Source organism: Panthera onca, chromosome A2, assembly GCF_046562875.1.
Source record: "Panthera onca isolate mPanOnc1 chromosome A2, mPanOnc1 haplotype 2, whole genome shotgun sequence".
Lineage (NCBI taxonomy): Eukaryota > Metazoa > Chordata > Mammalia > Carnivora > Felidae > Panthera > Panthera onca.
The window spans coordinates 161,303,749-161,324,602 of record NC_138340.1 but is presented as its reverse complement, the minus strand read 5'-3'; the positions used below and the strand labels follow the sequence as shown (position 1 = coordinate 161,324,602).

Sequence of the window (20,854 nt, the reverse complement as noted above, 5' to 3'; positions counted from 1 at the left end):
ACCTCTACAATAATTAAACCCCACACATAAATACGCATAAAGAACATTCTACATATTAAGACTGTGACTGATTTAAAATTTTTGAATGTTTTGTTTATTTTTGAGAGAGAGAGAGAGAAAGAGAGAAACACGAACGAGCGGGGAAGGGACAGAAAGAGACAGAATCTGAAGCAGGCTGCAGGCTCTGAGCTCAGCACAGAACCTGACGCGGGCCTCGAACCAGTGAACCGTGAGATCATGACCTGAGCCGAATTTGGATGCCTAACCAACTGAGCCACCCAGGAGCCCCACGATTTCTATCAACACACTAGTTTTGACTGGGGAAGTACTAATGTCTTTATTGTCAAACTCAAGTCTAACGTGGGAAGCCTCAAAGAAATGTCCGCCAACATTGATTTCACATAATGTACTTCATTAACTTACGTTTTTCTTTCTCAAGCAAAGCTTTCAAGCTTATGCATCAAATAGCTTATTTTGAAAACCATCAAGCCATGTTTCCAGTTGAAAATGAGTATTTTTTAAAGAACACCAAAATCACAAAATCCAGATCCCCTCATGGTTCTGTAAGGGGGGAAAACACATGTATAAAAAAGGATATTTCAGAGGGCCTGAGCTTCACAAACAACTCAATTTTCTAAGATAAAACTTACACATCAACACTTTGTAAAGAAACCAACTTATGCAAGGTATAAATGCCATAACTGTAAAAAGCAGCACATTTTAGGAGCAATTTTTTCCAAACTGGACACAGAGTATGTGTTCACTTAAGTCTATACTAGGCCTTCAATACCTCAAAACCCTCTCCTCCACGTTAAAAAAAAAAAAAAAAAAATCCTTTTTTTAATGTGAAACTGCAGTTCCATTCATTGCTGCCAACACAGTCATCTGAATGTTTTAAAATTGCTTTTCACTACAACTATGACGGGAATCTACTGTCCTACGTACAAACACGCACACTCACCTGATACATCTACCAACAAAGCAACAGGTCGGAGGTTTACCTTACACCACACCCAAACGTTCACAAGGAAATTTTAGTGCACCATGGTTTGTTGGTTAACAGTCTGTGAATCCTTCAACCACAGACATTTTCTAAAAATCAGCTCATCAGAAGAAAATGTCTACATCATAGGTAAAATCTCAAAGTTAACAGAACTACGAACCGGTCTGATTTACCGGAACGCCATTAAGTTGTGTTCCAGAAGCATCGGGCCGGCCCGACACGCCCCTGGTGCCCACCGTCTAGGAGCCCGTCGGGGAGCCGGGAGCGGGGAGGCGGGCGGCCTGCGGCTCTGCGCCCAGCGCGGGGCCGCAGGGTTTTTCTGAGCTTCCGGGGAGCAGGGGGGATCGCAAGCGGGAGGACGCTCGAGAACCGCAAGCAGAGCCCAATCCACGAAACCACGGGGACTCCCAGCCGCACTGGGGGCAGGCTCTCCTCGCGGGACACACGGCTGAGCCTGAACACAGGTGCGGCAGCGCGAGGAGGTCACGAAGCCGGCACTGGAACCAAAAAGGAAGGTGCGAGTACACAGCATTGTGGAGGAAGAACTGGGTAGCTGGCTCACGGAATATGGAGTCTCTGCTAGGCGGCTAGTGAGAGAGAAGTTGGGCCCGGTGCAGGGAGCGAGAGATGGGAGTCGCCTGGGGCAGGCGGGAGCGGATTAAGGGCCGGGCAGCCGGACCGAACCGAAAGCCCTGAGGACGGGTCGGGAGGTCAGTGTGGATGGAGCTCGGCAGGAGCCAGTGAGCCAACGGTCAGAAGCATCACAACTACCTCCGCGGGAAGCAAAACCGGGAAGCCCCACAGCAAAATAAACTGGAACAGAGAATCAAGTCAGGAGAGAGCTCCTGAACGTCCACTAAAAGAAAAGATACAACTAGAAGAGCAACATATTCTCCGCAGAAGCCAATGTCAAGAGATCTTTCAAGCAAAAAAAAAAAAAAAAAAAAAAAGGGGGCGAACTGGCTGAAAACTTTGGGAATCACTGCCTGTTAAATTCCCTCCTTGAAAAAGGCCAGAATGCTCCAGAAAACAGACCTGGCTATGCTTCCCAAACTAATCCGGCCTAACACCTCCTGAGAACACTGTTCACACTCTGGAAACCACCGAGCTCGAAATGCAGGAGAACCCATGGGAGAGAGCAGGGAAGAATCCAAGGCCGTAAAGGGACACCACTTCTGATTTTCAACGGACTGAAATTTCCAGTCCAGGCAGTTTCAAGTTATAAAGAAAAAAATGTTTGACCTATCTTTGTAGTGAATGCCATAAACCAGTATTTTCCAGGTTTAAAAAGTACTTTTAGCAGGACCCCACCAAGAAAACGTCGGGTGACGCACGCTTTGACTGTGTTGGTGTTCCTCAGCACTGACTATAAATTAATGCTAATCCATGTGCTTAAAAAAATTGTTTTAAGATACTTCCTGTAAGAGCATTTAGGATTCAGACACGGAATAAAGTGAAGCAGAAATCACTTCTAGACAACTCTACACCTAACCGTATTCGTCAGGATCCCAGGCTCTGCGGCACCTCGCGCACAGTGCTCCCAAGAACACAAGTGCCTCCAGACTCCATTATCGGTGCTTGCCAAAGACACAACAAAAATGAACACGTCGATTTACTGAGATCACTTGCTACTTCAAGGCATGTTGTCACCTATGAGTCTAAAATCAATGTGTTCTACAAAACAAAACACATTCTTTAATATGGTAGAAGGGTTTTCTTCCCTCAAAGGCTGTATTAAGGGTCCACCTTATACGGACACAGACATACACACCCTGGAAGACATATATCCCCTGGAAGATCTAGATCTCCCTGTGACAAGAGCAACATATACTAACATGTCAAAGGTCCCTGAGTGTGCAACCAAGTATTTCCTAAATTTATTTATTCACAGATCTTCTCTCTCACCCCCGTCACTTACATGTCACAGAACACAGATGGACAAATACGGCTCCAAATGAAAACAGTGAAAATGCAGTAAACGTGTAAAGCGGAACACCTTCGTGATAAAAGTGACGCCCCAAAACCCCACAAAAGCAAATGAAGCTTCACAATATCAAGCTGATTGTATGACATGCCTCACCAGAGGAATGCCCCAGCTCACCTACAGACATCAAAAAACAACCCGTACGCGGCAAAGTCACCAACACACAGAACATTTACAAAGTACCACTGAAGGGAAGACTGGGCAAATTGCTCAACAGGCTGAGTATCTACCGCCATCACTAAGCCTCCCCCCGACCCCGCCTTTGTGTCTTTTGAGGCCCCTGTTGGTGCTCTTTCTTCACTGTGTCAAATAGGAGACGCTGACCGGGGGAGTCTCTGAACACGGGTAAAATGTCCCGGCACTGCGTCCAAGTTCACCATCAACCAGGAAGGTGGAGGAGAGGCTTCCGTCCCAAGTGAGGCATTTCCAAGGAGCAGAAAGCCAAGGGAGAGCAGCTCCAAAGTCACCCACGAGGGTCCAGCCTGGTCTCTGGCGCTGAGTAAATGCTGAGTAAAAAGTGGTGTTACTACACCTAAGATGAACCCACAAGGAAACCTCCTGGATTTTGAATGTTTCACATGGTGGAAGTCAGAAAACACCACTCTGGGACTTCCTCTTCTCCACCCTCCCGCAGGTGGTGAAGCACTCGACTTCTCTCCGGTCCGGCACAACTGGACTCTGGGCCGGAAGGAAGGCAGGCCTCCTTCCATCCAGCAGGGAGGGAGGTTTGGGCTCCGGCCTTTCCCCCATGTCCTGACTGCCGGCTGCTTCTCGGGCACACTTAACTACTTCAGTCACGACACGGTTAACTAACACCTCCATAGTAAAGGCATTTGAGTGCTGGCATTTGGTGCCATGTTTCTTCTATGTACCTCTTTTCTCCTAAATCCAACTGCATTCCTCATTTGTGTCATTTAGAATACACACTCAATTTAAAACTGCACCCATTACTAGGAGTTATGAAGTCAGCAAAAAAGGATAGGAAGCTCACAGCATCACCAAGAAAAGGAAGCTTCCACACCGAAGACAACCGGTCAGTAACGAATCCAGTGTGAGAATTTACTAAAATCTCAAAATTATGAGTTTCACGAGATTAAGGTGGTTTCAGGGAGAGCATGAACCGTGAGGGGACCTGAAGTAGCTGAAGGATGAAGGTGTGGGGGAAAGAACGGGAAATCGGGCCGCCCTCCCCTCACACACTGAACCGTCAGTGACAGCACGCCGGCGCGCAAAGCCAACACCAAGGCCATTTCCACGCAAAACCAAGCGGAACCGCCTCGCTCCAAGGAGACCCACCAGCTCCACTGTTCTTTCTGTGGTCGTTTTTACAAATTAATCCACCGTATTATACATACACGTGCACTGTAGAAAACGGGAGGAAAAAATGAAAACCAGAAAAACTAAACTAAAAATAGCCCATAAATCCACTGCTCAGAGATCACCACTATGACTTTTTGGTTTGTCATCTTTTTATTTAAGGTATGTACTCACATACCACAACCCTAAAATTTTAGACGTTACAAATGGTTTTTTTTTTTTTTTAACTTTTACTTATTTTTGAGACAGAGAGAGACAGAGCATGAACGGGGGAGGGTCAGAGAGACAGGGAGACACAGAATCCGAAACAGGCTCCAGGCTCTGAGCGGTCAGCACAGAGCCCGACGCGGGGCTCGAACTCCCGGACCGCGAGATCATGACCTGGGCCGAAGTCGGATGCTTAACCGACTGAGCCACTCAGGCGCTCCTACAAATGGTTTTATAGCATGTTTCTGTCACTTGATGCTCAGGGAATAATCATTAATACAGAATTACAGAAATGCAAAGTTATCTAAAAATGATGAAATAATTGTCCTTAAAAGCAAAACACTGACAACAAACGCTCAAATGAGGGTGTTAAATAAGTGTCCTCATGAGAGCATCAATCTAGTCATCATTTCCGCTCTTAAATTTTAGAGTGAGTGATTTCAAAGGGCACACATAGTTTGTAAGCTTGTGTCAACAGATTTCTCTCAGAAAAGTCATACTAAATTACTCTTTCTAGTAACGCACGAGTGGGCTCGTTTCTCCATATCCTCACCTGAAGCGGTTTATGTTTTCTTCTATGCCAAAATTTTTAAGAACAGGATCTCCCTGATTGGCATTTCTAGGAGTACTGCTGGTGGAGCTGAAACTTCCGTGTTTCCTGCCCCTTCTTTTAGAAAGTACTAGTTTGCGCGGTTTTTTTTTTTTTTTCCCATGGCAGAGGAAGGTGCCTTCTATATCCTATTGGTTTACAAGTCCTCTTTCTGTAAGGAAAGTTAAATTGCTTGTAAGTTTATAATATCTCTGTTTGCCATGTGTCCTTCTGTTTCTGGCATTTTAACATCCAGAAACTTAATTATTCTGATTTTTTCCTTTACAGGAATTGTTTTCCCTTACAGTTCCTACTTTCGGTAGTGTGCTGGGAGAGGCTTTTGCCATCTTAAGATCATTCGGTTTCTTAAAAAATTTTTCTATCTATTGTTTCTTAAAACGTTTTTTGGGAAGCCATTAAAAAGCACACGAGTTCACCACCCTAGAATTACAACCAGTTTGCAATTTTCACCAGCGCCTACACACTTCACGCACACAAGATTTTAAATGGCTACACACACTCATTCTAGGTCTTCCAAAACACTTTCTGACACAGGCCTTTTTAAAAATCACAACTTGTTAGATCTGAACAGTCTTCAAATGGTTTTTATACGTTTTTGCAAGGCCAATGAATCACATCCAGTTTAACAGTCCTGAAGTTCCAGAACTGTTCATTTCTTTCTTTTTATTTTTTTGAGAGACGGTGTGCAAAAGGGGAAGGGGCAGAGAGAGGGAGATCGAGGATCTGAAGCAGGCTCTGTGCTGATAGCAGAGAGCCCGATGTAGGACTTGAACTTGGCATGAGTTCATGACCTGACCGAAGTCAGACGCTTGACCAACTGGGCCACCCAGGTGCCCCCTGAACCGTTCACTTCTATCCCATTAGTGCCTAATGACTCTCCTTCTGTGCCCACCAGTTGCTGAAAGACCAAGAAGAATAAGCATTCTTGGCGGTCAAGCAGAGTTCTGCACAATGAATTCGGTTGTCGTGATGGGTTAGCAATCTTTAAAGCACTTCCATTCTGATCTCTTCTCCTCTTTCATAGAAAACACTCAGCAAGCAGCTGTCTGCAGTCCTGAGCTCCGGAGTCTCTCCGCCTCATCCTAGGCTGATTCACCACCTACTAGGTCTGACCTTCCGTACTCAGAGCCTCAGTTTCTTTAGCTCTATGCTGTAAGGTAGATTAGGCAGCGGTACCCACACTTTATGAAGTCTGGTAAAAATTCCAGGTGGGAGTCTGTTCTTAAACACAGTAGGAGTTAAATGAATGTAGACACAGGCAGGGTGCTAGGTGCAGGGGACAGATGGATGGCATACGTTCCCAGCCCTGACGGAGGTCCATCTAGGGGGAGAAACCACCCAGTCCAATCAGAGGGTAAATTGCTGGGACAGGGACCCAGGCCAGGCCTCATGGGATGGCAAAGGGGGGGGGGGGAGGAGGAGCGCGGGGGGACTCCTAGCCCTGGATGGGATGGGACAAGAGGTCAGGGCCTAAGTGGAACCATTTTGAAGCAGCAAGAGTCCATCAGGTGGCAGAGGGGAAGCTTGAGCAAAAGCAGGGGACAAAAGCCCAGCACGGGGAAACAGCCGTAGTGTTGCTGGAGCAGGGAGTGGAAGCCAGTGAGGGGACTCTGCTTACTTGATCCAAGTTGCCCAAAGGAAAAAATTTAAATGACTATCAAACTGAGGTTTCACAAGTCTGTTTTTCACACATGAGTAAGATTATGCTTTAGAGGACAGTTTTTCAAATGCTGTTAAAAGCTGTGACATTCCCATGGCATCCACACACTTTGAAGGCCTAAAGAAGTCTTAAAATAGTATCAATTAAAAACCATCTTATTTTACAAATAAGGAAATACAGGCCCAGCAAAGTTAAGCTGGAATCAGACCCCAGGTCTTCTCTACCAAGCAAAATGTTCTATGCAAAACGTCCTCGGCAAAAATAAGTGAATAAATAACATACATATGGTGGGAAAATATCTGTGTGAATAAAAAACCTTAACATCATTAGGCATCATAATTCTGTTTAAAGCATGATTGAACATACGTGTTATAAACAGGGAGCTGAAAGTCCTTATTAATAAACATAAGGGCCTTCCTTCCAAATTTCATTTACTCTTCATTTAATGTTTGCCCCTCAGTTTTGAAAAACAAATGACCACTTTACTGACAAAGTACCAGGTATCAGTAAAAAGAGCAAGGTGAACCCAGAATTGGCCCTTAAAAATGGGACACTCTTTTCTCTAGGTACATCTCAATGAGAAGTTCGAAATAAGCCAATGCTCCCCTGAAGACCTCATATTCCAGATTGACTCTACTGCTGAAGATAGAAGGCCGGGGGCTTTGGGAACTATGTGGGGCTGAAACAGCAAAGAAGAAAAACACAGACACATTCCTAAGTTTCTGGGGGCCCTGATTTTTAACTTGAAGAATGGCAAGTAACAGCCCCTCAATTTAAAGTACCTTCATTTTGGGGCACTTCAGATTCTGTGTCTCCCTCTCTCTGCCCCTCCCTTCCTCACCCTCTGTCTCAGTCTCTCAAAAATGAATATAAAAAAATTTCAAGTACCTTCATTTTAATTTTCGATGCTGAAAAAAAGGCCCCCTGTGCCTCCTGGGGATACTAGGAGGGAGTTTCTTAAAACAGAAAACAAAAACTAAAAAAACAAACAAAAAAGGGCCTCAAGGAAAGAATAGCCTTTCGGAGAGGTGAGGTCACATCAGACTCCAGTACCTCCGCTGGGCGCACCTCAGCTCTTCAACAGGGAAGGGCCTCAGCTCCCAAGGGATTTCATTTCAAAGGCAAGGCTGCAAATACTTAACCTGGCGGAAAATACTTCAATCTTGTTGCAATCGATCAATTGATAAATAAATAAAAAGTTTTTTTAAAAACTGTAAAGCTGCACCTTAAAACTAGTTCTGAAGGGGAGAAAAATGCTAATTAAAGTTTTGCCACTTGTTTTCTTAACACTTTCCTGGATTTCCACAAAGAAAACCCGGGCATTCTTCCTTTGGGGCACTGTATTCGATCCTGGGGCTAACAGCAATTGTAATGAAATTTGCATTCCTACCAGCACAAGCGCAGTGCTTTCTGCAGCCCCCATCAGAAGTGGCCACAGCCCGGGGATCAGAACTGTTTTGGATTTATTGATTCAAAAAACAACCGAGGTATCCACGGCAGAGGTCTATCCTATTGTGGGGGTGCACAAATAAGGCATATCCCTTGCCTTCAAGGACTTCATAGTCTGAAAAGTGTGAAGGCTGTAATGACAATCAACACTAAGTTACTTACCTCGCGGATACTCAGCAAGACGCAAAGGAGTCTTAGGGGCTGTAAGGTGGAAGGAAACTGCAGAATCAGCTGAGGCATTCGTGGGTCCCTTCGGCCTCCTGATGTGGTCTCCCAGACATTAGGACTGGGAGACACTGCTGCAAAGAGCTGAGCATGGCTCGGAGGGGAGGCATGAGAAATTGAAATACTAGGCTAACTACCGTGTTTTTCTTTTCTGGCAAAATTGTTTTTAAAAGATGGCGCCAACCACGGAAAAAAAAGCTTAATATTTTCAGAGAGTAATTCAGCCACCCGTCTCAAACTTAATGAGCACTCTCCAGAAACCCCCCCAAATGGGCATCCTAGGGTTAAAGTTTGTGTGCTTTGGAATTGGAAATGCGATTCCTCTTACCAGGGAAAGCAACAAACAGCATTGCCAAGTAAAAAAAAAAAAAAAAAAAAAAAAAACAAAACCAAAAAATTCTAATATCCAAGAACCTTTTTAAACAAAGAAAATCTCCTATCCGACCCCCAAATTCCCTGACAAAACTGGTTTTGCTTTTCAAACATTTCCTAGTTTGCTACACAAGCCATAATAAATTCTCCAGGATCTCAGAAAATCAGGTAGGCAAGGTGGCCACAAAACGAGGTTTTAAACTTAAAACTGCACACAGTTTAGGTCCTAAAAACTCAGGGCTTAAAGTTAAAAAAGTGAATTTAGTTCCCCTTCTGCCACTCGGAATAAGAGCATTTCAAAAACAGCGTGACCATTTTACTCCACTCCTAACTTTGACTGTTTTAATGCCACTTCGGGGAAGGGCAACTACACACAGCACATAAATAACTTGAGTTAAGTTAACTGCAATTCCGTATTTGCACACTTACCACTAACGCCAGCTACGAACTAAAAGCAACAACAGCGATCCAATCGGAAAAGAGAATCCCGGTTTTGGCAAAGAGCTCGCTAAAGAGAGAAAACCCTTAACTTTGGGGATCGGTCTCAAGGAATGTTCCTAAAGCAACTCCCTCTCTCTCAGCCGTTCCGTCCAGGGACCCCAACGCGGCACAGGTGGCGGAACCAGGCGGCCGGCGACCCCGCCCCACGCCGGCGCCCCGGGTTACCTGCGGGGTCAGCGCGCGCTCCCGCCGGGCGCAGGGCCGGGGGCGCGCCGAGGCACGGCCCGACTCGCGGGCACCGGAGCGGGGGGGGGGGGGGACCTCCTTCTCATTCGGCCGCCGCACTCGCATCCCTGCGCCCCTCTCCGGTCCGCTCCCCCGAGAGAACGGGGCAAAGGGGCGACTGTGACCCAATAATAGCGTCCTGCACAGTCGCAACAATGCAGGCGGGGACCCCGAGAGCCTGCGGACGGGGAACCGGAAAGCAGAGCCCGGCTCCGCGGCTCCTCCTGCGCGCGAGCCCAGTACTTTCCTGAGAGCACGAGTCGGGGGGAAAAGCGCCGCACGGGGGACTAGCGGTCCCGAGGGGGTGGGGGTGGGGGGGGGGAGGAGGGGCACCAGCCCGGGCGCCCCGCGGGGTCGCCGTACGAAAGGGGCGGAGGGGGGGCGAGGCGCGCACGCCCGGGCTGCCCGGAGCCGTTCGCTCGCCCGCCCAGCCCCGCAGCCCAAGGCCGGTCGCGGCCAGGAGAGAGGCCGGCGCCACCAGGCCGCCGCCTCGGGCGCGATGAATCGGGCTTTTTTTTTTTTTTCCTCCCCCCCCCCCCCCCCCCTCCAGTGCGTAGTCCAGGCCTGGTCGCTCGGAGCCCGCGTCCGGGGCCGCGGCCCGGCCAGGCCCGAGCCGGCCGGGGTGACTCAGGGCCGGGCCCCGCTCGCTTCCCCTCCCGCCCCAGCGTCCTCCGCCCACGAGTCCCCGGCCCCGGCCGCCATTCCGCCCCGCTGCGGCGCGGCTCGGCGGCTCAGGCCTCGCCGGGCGCCTGGGCTCGGCCGCCGCGGCCCCAGTCACTGCGACACCGCGGCTCCGGCCCGGGCCTGCGCCGCCGCCGCCGCCTCCCCTCGGCCCCGGCGCCGCCGCCACTCACCCTCATTTCCCTTGGTGCCTAAATGGCTCGGGCGACGTCTCCACCTGGTCGCTGAGCCCGGGCCCCGGTTAAATCCCCGTCCCGCCAAGGTCTGGCTGCGTCCCTCAGCCGCCGGGGCTGCCCCGCCTGGAGCTGCGTGCGACACGGCTCCCGCCTCCTCCTCCTCCTCCTCCTCCCCTGCCCGCCCGCCGGCCCTCCTCCCGCCGCCGCCGCCGCCGCCTGCACCACGCAACCTCCGCCCTCTCGCCTTTCGTCCTCGGCTCCCCGCCCTCCCGGCCTCACCGGCTCCGGCTACCGTGGGGGAGAAGCTGGTGGGGGAGGGCCGGAACGCACCGCCATCGGCGTCCGGGGCGGGGGAGCCGGGAAACCGTCGCCGCCATCTCCCCACAAGCCCGAGGCGCGGGAGGGGCCCGGAAACCTCCCGCCGGGCGCGGCCACTGCCCCGGGGTCGCCCCCCGCGCCGGCCGGGGCCCCGCGAGCGGGAGCGTGTTTCTACCTGAAAGCCCGCGGCCCCTTCCCCTGGGCGCCCGCGCCCTCCCCGGCCCCGGCGCACCGGCTCCTCCTCCGGGTTTTAGAGCCTCCCTCGCCCTCGGGAGCCTCTGAGGACCCGGCTTCCCGCCACTTCGGACCTCGCGAGGAGGGGGTCACCTTTTTTAGGTTGGGGGCACCGGAGCAACCGCCCCAGAACACCCTGGAAGAGAGGGTCTTGCACCTCCGCCCGCCCCTCCGCTGTGCGCGCACACACCACACAACGCCCCGAACCAGCATGGAAACACCACCGCCAGGACACCCGGTTAAGAAGACGCCCCCCCCCCCCCCCGCAACATCCCCGACGGGCCGTCGAGCAAGTCCGGGCCGGGCAAGAGGCCCCGAAAACCGGGCACAGGCTTCAGAGAAACGTGTCGCGGGTTCTCGAGCCCCTCTGCCCCCGCAGGCCGTGGCCCGCAGCGCCTGAAAGCCTGCGCTTCTCTGTGTGTGCGTCTCTCTTTAAAATCGTTTCTAAAGGAAAAGCTAGCGAGGCTCCCCTAGGTCAACTCTTTGACCAAGTCTCTCTTGGCAAACGACCGAGAATCACCTTATCATTAATCTGGGTGGGGGGCCAGTCAAGAACAGAATAAGGATTGACAGGTGGGGATGGGGTGAGGCGACTAAAAAAATACTGTTTTCAGGTGTAACCCGGAGTCGTTAATGGCATTCGGTCGGGATTAACTGTCACTTGGGTACTTGAAACACGCTAAACGCTAATTTTTGGAGCACCAAGAGCCCCTGGGCTTCCTCTGCTGAGAGAGGGTGGAGAGAACATGGACTTGGGCTCAGTGAGGGGCTCCTGCTTCAATATCACGGTTTCCAACATGCCAGAGAGCTGGCTGATTCCATGACCAAGAAAGGATTTCCAATGATCCCAGCTGGGTGAAAGATGCGGGCGCATGTCACTTCCCGTTTTGCTTCAAACCAAAACAGGACGGAGATTCTAGGACCCCCTTGGCGTCGAAATCCTAGGCCCCGAGCAAAAGCTGCCCCTCAGAGTCCACAGTTTGTCCTGAGTAACATGGGTTTTTCTTAGAAGTATCCCACTGGTAACGCGTGGCTCCCCCTATTCGAAATGTGGTCTTTTGTCAACATCTAAGTACCTTCAGAAGTACCGCATCTGTAGGGGCGCCTGGGTGGCTCAGTTGGTTAAGTGTGCCACTTCCGTTCAGGTCATGATCTCCCGGTTTGTGGGTTCAAGCCCCGCATTGGGCTCTGCTCTCTCAGGGCAGCACCAGCTTGGGATTCACCGTCTCCCTCTCTCTGCCCCTCCCCGCACTTGCACTCTCTCTCTCAAAATAAATAAGCATTAAAAAATAATAAAATAAATAGATTACCCCGTCAAAAGAACACTTCGATGTATTTAACAACTTTTTATGGGCCTGCCATAAGATGGACGCTAAAACTGGGAGGCTTGACCCTGCGGAGGATGGTTTCCACTATACCTATATGGCTTCTTTGATATCATTTCTTCCCCTTACTGGAGCTTGTGCTTTCCTCCGACAACGGTCTATCTCATTTCCATCTTCCTAACCTGTGTTCTTCAATGTTAGCATTCAGCATGTTCTCCTTGTCTTTGACCTCCCACCGCTAATATACCGGCCAACTCTCCCTTTACTGTTCGTTTTTCCCATTTTCTACTTTTCTTTGGTGGAAGTATTTCATCCACCTACACCACCCTCTCTACTTCTCCCTGCCTCGGTGCCTGGTGGTTAACTGGCTTGTATCGTTTACTTGCCACCCACCTACGCTATCATTCTTAGCCGGTTAAACTATTCCATTGGCTTTTATAGCCACTTTACGACCAGGCTGCGTCTACACATCTACTTGAGGCGGGTAACCTTGACTTATACCTAATAGATCAAGGGCGTCTACTCTCTTTCCACTCCAAAAAATCCTTCCTCCAACTTTCTCCCCCATCTCAGCAAAATTGATGGCCGCCTTTCAGATGACATGAAGTTTGGAGGGATGATTACCTGGCTAGATGTCAGAATCAAACCTCAAAATAGTCTCGGACTAGAACATTAGGTATAAACCAGTGAAATAAAATAGAACTTTACAAATCTAAAGCCATATGATGAAGTTCAAAAAGCCCAAGTTTTTGATTCAGGCAGACCCTGATTTATACCCAAACGACTCTCTTTTCCTCTAGTTAAGCCAACTGTTAAATGGGGATAAAAATACTTACCTCCTAAGGTTGTTGTGAAGGGTAATGCGTTTATAATTCCTGCATAATTCTTGAAACACCAAGTATTGGTTCCCTTTCTTTCCTTGTCTTCCATAAAATGTCTTCCATTTTCTAAGTCACAGGGACCTGAAAACTCAAAATTCTGACCTGTCACCATCCCGGACACCATCCTAGAGAAATCTTTTGTCTATTTTTGCTCAGTCTGTGAGAGCAGGAATTATCATAATCATACCCATCTTCCAGCGAAGAAACCCAGGACTTAGAAAGTAGGCAATTTGCTCCAAATCACTCAGCTTGGTCAATGGCATAACCCGATCCAGTGACTCCCCGGTCCGTGTGTATCCACTCTTTCTCTAAGATATTTTCCCACGCTAGAATGTTCCTTCAACATCGTTTTCCTGGTTCTGATCTCTTCTCTCTCCTTCCAGCCTGCGCAGTGACTGGCTGCAGATTGTTCTTTCCCGGCTGATAGCTTTGCCCTCTTATTTTGTCCTTTCAAACTTTTTAATACACACCCTTGCCGCCCTCCGTTGTTCATAGGGTTGCTCTGACCTGGCACTTAAGGTTCACCAGAATCTTGTCCTAACTTACTTTTCCAAATGTATTTCCAGCCACCTCCCAAAAGGAAGTCCTAACTTCATCCAGTCTTGTTGGGCCTATTTGTTGGCCCATAAATACCAGCCTTAAAGCACTACTTCTGAGGGCTTGCTTCCTCCTTGAACAGAAAAATTTCCCTCTTCCTTTCATACGTTTGCAAACCCTGCTCCCATTTTGAGCTCACATCCCCTTCTAGGAACCCTACTTTGCACCTTCTACCCAGGCTTTTGTGATCTCTTCCTAATGGCCAACTTCTCACAAGTGCCTTTAAACTAGATGGTCTGTGCCTTGGGTCATGCAGTATTTCTTAAAGTTCACCAGGCCCCTCAGCATTGTCCCCAAAGAACACTGAAGAATATTCAAACATATATGTTTACTGATCCAATGAAAGGGTACCGCGCCACTGGACTAGCCATATGAGCTATTCTTTCTTTTTTTTTTTTTTTTTAACGTTTTATTTATTTTTGAGACAGAGAGAGACAGAGCATGAACGGGGGAGGGGCAGAGAGAGAGGGAGACACAGAATCGGAAGCAGGCTCCAGGCTCTGAGCCATCAGCCCAGAGCCCGACGTGGGGCTCGAACTCACGGACCGTGAGATCGTGACCTGAGCCGAAGTTGGATGCCCAACCGACTGAGCCACCCAGGCGCCCCGAGCTATTATTTCTAAGACGTGCGTAAGGAATTAGCCATCCAGTGCAAAGTAAGTTCACTTAATGGGATGGTTCCCCAAACTGCCTTTGCTTCAGAATCACCTGGGGACTTGAATACTGATTTTAGGGCTCCTTCCAGATCGACTGAGTCCAAATTGGGTGGGCAGGGGCAGGGAGGGAATTTGAAACTGCCAGAGTTTGTTTACATCCTGGCTTTACTACTTATGATGTGGGTGACTTTGAGCAGGTTACTTAATCTCTCTGTGCCTCAGTGTCTTCATCTATGAAAAGGCGGTGATAAATGTTCTCATAGGAGGTTGTTGTAAATTACATACTTAATAAACATAACCGATGATGCTGATGATGACGACAAAGAGAAAAAAGAAAGAATTGCCCAGAGCTAATCTGGTGACTTGAGTTTGGGAACCACTGATCTAACGTTAACGTGTCAAATTGTATGACCTTAAAACTTCTGGTATTAGCATTAGGACATATTACAATAAGTCTTATTTTGAAAGAGCGTATTTTAAGGCAGAGGAGCCAAGTAAACACTTTTCAATGAAATTCGTTTACTTAATCCAAATCATGAGATGTATATGTGTGATTTTTTTTTTTTTTTGGAAATACCGGTTCCTCTTAGAAAAATAACTACACACGTGCTGTAACTACTATACAGCTTCAACCAGCTCAGTTTTCAAAGGAAGCAGGAAAGAGATGGAATGATATCAACAATTCTTCCACTGAGGACAACAAGTCATACATCCTTGAAGAAGCAGATTTTTAAATCCTCTACTACTGTAATTCACGAGAAAAGATGCTAAATGTAAGTGTATATAAGTCGAGAAGCAGAAATTTACTGACCCAAGTGGCAAACTAAATAAGTCTGAATGGGAAACATCGGAGAGGTAGCCCTACCTTCTCAACTCCTGACTTATAAATGACCTATATAAACAAATACACAAAGGCCTTGTTTTTTTATTACCTGTAAGTCCACCAGAGATTTGTGGGATCCGGCTCTTAAAGACTTAAATAGCTCTAAGAGTCATTCGCACGTAAGGATTAACTACTTCAATCAGGTTGTTTTTTTTTTTTTTTTTTTTCTAACACGGATCAGTCAGTAGCACCTCAAGAAGGGAAAGCTTTGGGCAAATCAGGATTCAAGAAACAATGAGCACCTTGCAGCAGGGCCGAAGGCCTTGAGGCCAGAGGTTTTGGGGAGAGGAGTTTAAGCAAAAGCACAGAAAGGGAAAACAAGATGGAAGTATTTAAAAACCGTCCAGCTTCAGATTTTGCATACTGAGAAGTCCTAGGCTGCTTACTTTGGGGACCCATAAGCCTGAAAATACCGTGGTAAGGTAGTCATGAGGTATGAAGGTCTTCGAGGTCTGACCTGGGAGACCTGCCCCCCATTGTAACATTCTGTGAGGTTGGATCACATTAAATTACAACTCATGTTCAAGTGATCCGACCTAACCTCTATGAGACAATCATTCGGAGTTCCAAAAAAATGTCCTGAATCACCTCTCCCAGGAAGCCTTCTGTGACAACCCAGGGCATTAGGTGCCTCTCTTGGGTGATTTTTTTTTTTTTTTTTAATGTTTAAAAAACATTTGAGAGAAAGAGCATGCGCGAGCAGGGGAGGGGCAGGGGGAGAGGGAGACACAGAATCCAAAGCAGGCTCCAGGCTCTGAGCTGTCAGCACAGAGCCTGACGCAGGGCTCGAACTCACAAAACTGCAAGATCATGACCTGAGCCAAAGTCAGACACTTAACTGACTGAGCCCCCCAGGCGCCCCTTGTGAGATTCTTTTCCACCATACACTTAACTGTTATTAAATAATTCATCAATATTGCATTATAATTCTCTCCTTCTCTATCTCCAGCTCCCTCCCAGGCTGTGAGCTCCTTGAATTCAGAGACTGTGTGTTTTTATTACCACATCTACAATACTTAGCCTAGTGCCTGGCACATGGTATACAGAAAGAATGATAGGAGCCTAACTCATGGGTTAGTTAGGATAGTTTGTACTCTGAAACCCAGTCATGCCCCTTTCCTGCTCAAAGAAATAATTCTCTGTTTCCTGCTAAAAGAATGACACGCACCTCATTCCTAACCTTAAAACACCCTCTACACTTTGGCTTCCATGGATCTATCCGCACGTGTCCTTTCCGTTTTCTTAGGCATACTGAGCTGAATCCAGCCTGGGCTCCTGCAAATGTCCAAATAGGCTCCGGGCGTTTCTTCATGCAACTACGCTTTCCCTTTTGATTGCTTTTCCCTGGTCACTGCTTACCCAAATACCTTACCCACTGCTAACCCTCCAGCCTTACCTTGAACACAACCCACCCACGCTGCTAAGGGCAACCTTCTTTACTCAAAGGCCATTGAGTTAAGTGTTCATTGCATCCAAAAAATATTCTCACAGAAATATCCCGAATAACGTTTGCCTAAATATCAGGGTGCTATGGCCCAGCCAAGTTGACACGTGAAAGTAACGTTTGTAAGCACTGAGCAGGGTATCCTGCACAGAACAAATAGCCATTTTTATATCTTTAGAAAATAGCTTAGACTCATCGCCTCTAGTTGCTTACTTCTGGGCACTCCTCAAGGCGACTTTTACCCACCGATTTATTCTACCCACCTAGTTAGTTCAACAGTTTCTCTTCTGCATTTGTTCCTTGAACTGCCTGCCCTCCCCTCTTGAAACTAGTCATTCTTTGGCTCCCAAGCCCCTATAGTCTCATGGCAACTTTCTTCATCCGGCTCCTTCCACTCGCCCCTTGACCGTGAGTTCCTGAAGGTTTTATTCCTTGTGATCTTCTCTTGCTACCTGCTCTCTTTGTGCAGTCTTGTCATTCCCAGGGCGTCAGTGGTCAACTGTATCAAATTATCACCTCCAACTCAATCCAGGGATACACCGAGGTTTATGAGACTTGATGTTTATGCAATTTGGTGGTGGGGGGGGGGAGGGCGTTCTTTTACAAAATTTCTGTACTAAGATGGCTAGCAGTAACTTAACTAGACACTGAAGCCGTCCAGATGTAGCCCATTAATCCCCAACTACGGGTGTTCTTAACTCGGCATCCTCCTAAACAGGTTCGCCCCATGCCTGGGGCACTCCGGTGCCCTTGGATCTGAGGGGAAGGTCAGTGGGAAGGAGGAGGGGTGGAAGGAGGTAACAGTCACGGTTTGGATCAATGTCAGCTCCAACCACCTACCTCTGAAAGGCTCCCAAACACACCTGACCCCACGAATAATAAAGAGGCGGGGTCTTTATAAAGAGGCCAGGGGCCTGAAGGGTTCACGTATGGGAGAAGCCCCGAAGCTAAAACTTCACGACCTTCAGGAATGTCCACCTCCGCCTCTGTGTTCAGCCTCGACGTCCCCCGAGCTCCAAGTCGGTTATTTCACCTGTGAGGAGACGCCTCTACTTGAATGTCCCTCCTGTGTGAAACCATTTGGCCTCGGACAAAGCCACCCTTTCTTCTTTCTTCTCCCCCTGACCCATCCTGTGTCTTCCGTGTTTCCCATCTCTGGAACTGAAAGCGCCACTCACCCAGTCATTCAAGGGAGATGAGTCAGTAGTTTTTCCTTCTGCCCCCTTGTTTTCACCCCTATATCCACTTGTTCATTAAATCCTATCAACCTGAGGCCTGTGTGAGCTTTCATTGGGACCACTGTGGTGGCCTCCGTGCGGGCCTCCCTGCCTCCTGTCTCTCTCCTCATTCATCCCCCACAGGGCCACGGGATTATCTTTCTAAAATAGGTAATGACTTCCTCGGGAAGCAAAACAGCACGGGCTCTGGAGCTGGACGCCCTGGGTTTAAATCTTGGCCCCACTGCTTCGCGGCCCTTTGGCTTTGCAAACGTTATGTCATCGGCTGACGTCTCCGTTTCTTTGTCTGTAAAATGGGAAGAGCACACACTTCCCAGGATGGTTTTAAGAAATAAGTTACAGCGTGCCAGGGTGGGGGATATCGGGCCCAGAGCAAGCATCTGCTATGAAGTCGCCGCTGTGTGGCTCTCCTGTGACACACGTCCGATGATCTCACGTTCCGTAAGAAGAGCTTCGGCGATCATCTTCACGACGTGCCCTCTGTCTCCCTTCCCGGCTTCCACCCCAGCCCCAGCCACATCTCCCCGACCCTGGGCTACAGCCACACTCCCCAAGTAGGCAGATCTCCCTGGGAAGTTTAGGGACTGCTGTTAGGGTTCTTTGGTGCGAGTGTCCTCCTTCCTTCCTCTTTCCTGAAGAAAGCTGAATCACTCCCCGGGTCCCTGATTTCATGCCATCTTCCCTACGAGGCCCCCTCAGCCTCTTCTCTACCCTCTCTGTGTCCTGATGTTTTTTGCGTGAACGTTGGCCACGAGTCCTCCGAAAAATCTCCTCTCCCCCCGAACTTTCTTTTTTGATTGCCAGCAGTGGGGTTTCAGTGCTGAGCCACTATTCCTGTATTTTCGTATGTAATGGATGTTGTACAAAGCGTATCTTGGAGTATTCCAAGTTTTTCTTGGCCTACATCGGAGAGGACATTCTAGTCGTGAATGATGGAGTGTGTTTTCCAGGTCATACGATGTCTGCGCCAGGAAAAACTTGAGAGCCCATCGGCACCATTTGTTTATATGATATATTTTAAAGAACAGCTGTTGTAGTTAGATAACATGTACAGAGAATTTAGGAAATTCCAATGACTTTAGAGCCTGGTTTTCTGGGTCTGGGAGGCCAGTTGCTTTGACTCCATATTCGCTTTGGGGAGGAAAAATCAGGGCTAAATGGATGCTAAAGAGCTAAAGGAGGCTGCAGCCTGGAGTCCTCGAAGGACAGAGAATACCCAACAAAGACATTAGACTGCCATTTTATGAGGGAAATAATCCCCTGCCCATGAATGGTCTCTGGGGAACGGCAAGTGAAGAGACCTTTTTTGGAATTTGCATGATCCCTCTGACCATTTTTTAAGAACGTGTGTTTAATTTAGACTTGGAATCTGGATGAGGAGTTCCTGGCTGGGGCAGTCGTGCTGGCAGATCAAGTTCAGAAACCAAACTCTTGTTGAGTGAAGGGCTACAGTTCAGTTTTGCTGATAATGTCCAGAGACTTGGGGCAAGTGTGGCTCTGTGAGCTTAAGGGGTTAATCAAGGGAAATTCTGGGATGGAACAGGAATTACAGACACCCCCCCGCCCCCCAGAATAACTTGCTTGGAGAGCAACAGCTAAATACCCAAAATAGACACTCAGATTTTCCTCCCATTCAGGAAGCCCGTCCATCTCTCCATTCTTTTTTGGGGGTGGGGGGAGGGGGCAGAGAGACAGAGGGAGAAAGAAAGGGGGTTGGGGGTGGGAATCTCCAGCAGGCTCCACGCCCAGCCCAGGGCTCCATCCCAGATCCCCCGAACCTGGGATTATGACCTGAGCTGAAATCAAATGTCAACTGACTCTCAGCCGACTGAGCCAACCAGGCGCCCCTTCTCTCTCCCGTTCATTCTTTCGTCAATGATACTTTCTTTCATTTCTCCCTCTAACCGTTCTCACCTTTTACCAGAAGATTAGAACTTGGTAAATATCCAGCAATGTGCTCCCCTAGTTGTTAAAAGACTGCTGACTTGTGTGCCTTTAAATTAGCAAATGCTACTTGGACGGAGCAGAAGGATTGCCACCTCCCAGCTACCAGCAAGACCGCCTGAAAGAAACTGGCAATGGGATGAAATATACTTGGAACCACAGACCCTTCAGTTTTCCTGATAGAATTAGGTCAGTAGATGTAAAGAGTGGATGTAAAACTCTAATGGTCAAAATAAACTGAGCTTTTTTTAAATCCCAGGGTATCCACGGTTTTGAAAAGCAGAGTAAAGCATTTACTGTGATGTGTTTCTTGAGGAAGCACTTCACAAACCACTTGCTAACTGACCTACTTTCTCCCCCTGCGGCTAAAATACTACCCCGTAGTTCAGACCTGGGAAGCAGGGGTGGCTCTTCCCTTGCACAAAGCCGGGATCTGCGGCGGATCAATCCCCCTGAAACACTACAGCAGGTGAGTTTTTGCAGCCCCGCCCTCAGTCTGAGAAAGGCCTTGGGAAGACGCAAGGAAGAGACGCCCGTGGGACAGAGACAGACTCAGGTGTCCCAGCCTGGGCCTAAGATGGGGGCACAGAAGCAGGAAAGCTTCTAGAAGGGGCCCTGTAGCTCCTCCCTCCTGCTCCCCTTCGGGCAATGCTCCCCAGAACAGATGGACATCTTGCATCATGGCCCCTGGCCAAATAATCTTCTTCTTACCTAGGTCCAGAGCTCCCCCCACCCCCTGACCCCGCACCCCCGCCAGGGTTCTCTGCACCTCTTACTGTACTTAACATTCTCTGGCCTCGCGGGCTTTGGGCACAGGGGCTATTTGCGCAGGGCACTCGGTTGCACTATTTGTCCCACCTTTCCAGGCTCACTTCCCACTTGGCTCCTCCCACGCACTGGGCTACGAACCGGGTAAACATTCTT

General features: G+C 48.7%; 1 protein-coding gene across 4 annotated transcripts in view; it reads right to left on the bottom strand.

Moving 5' to 3' along the window:
• Positions 1-10,807, bottom strand: part of CUL1 (cullin 1) — a 104,958-nt gene extending 94,151 nt beyond the window's left edge. The window contains exon 1 of one of the 4 annotated variants that reach the window (XM_078438163.2): positions 10,690-10,807. The gene's annotated coding sequence lies outside the window, so the exon portion shown is untranslated. Of the gene's footprint in view, positions 1-8,392; positions 8,636-10,407; positions 10,558-10,689 lie in introns of those variants that run through there. The other 3 variants (XM_078438167.2, XM_078438160.2, XM_078438166.2) reach the window with 3 other exon arrangements.
• Positions 10,808-20,854: the final 10,047 nt, after the last annotated feature.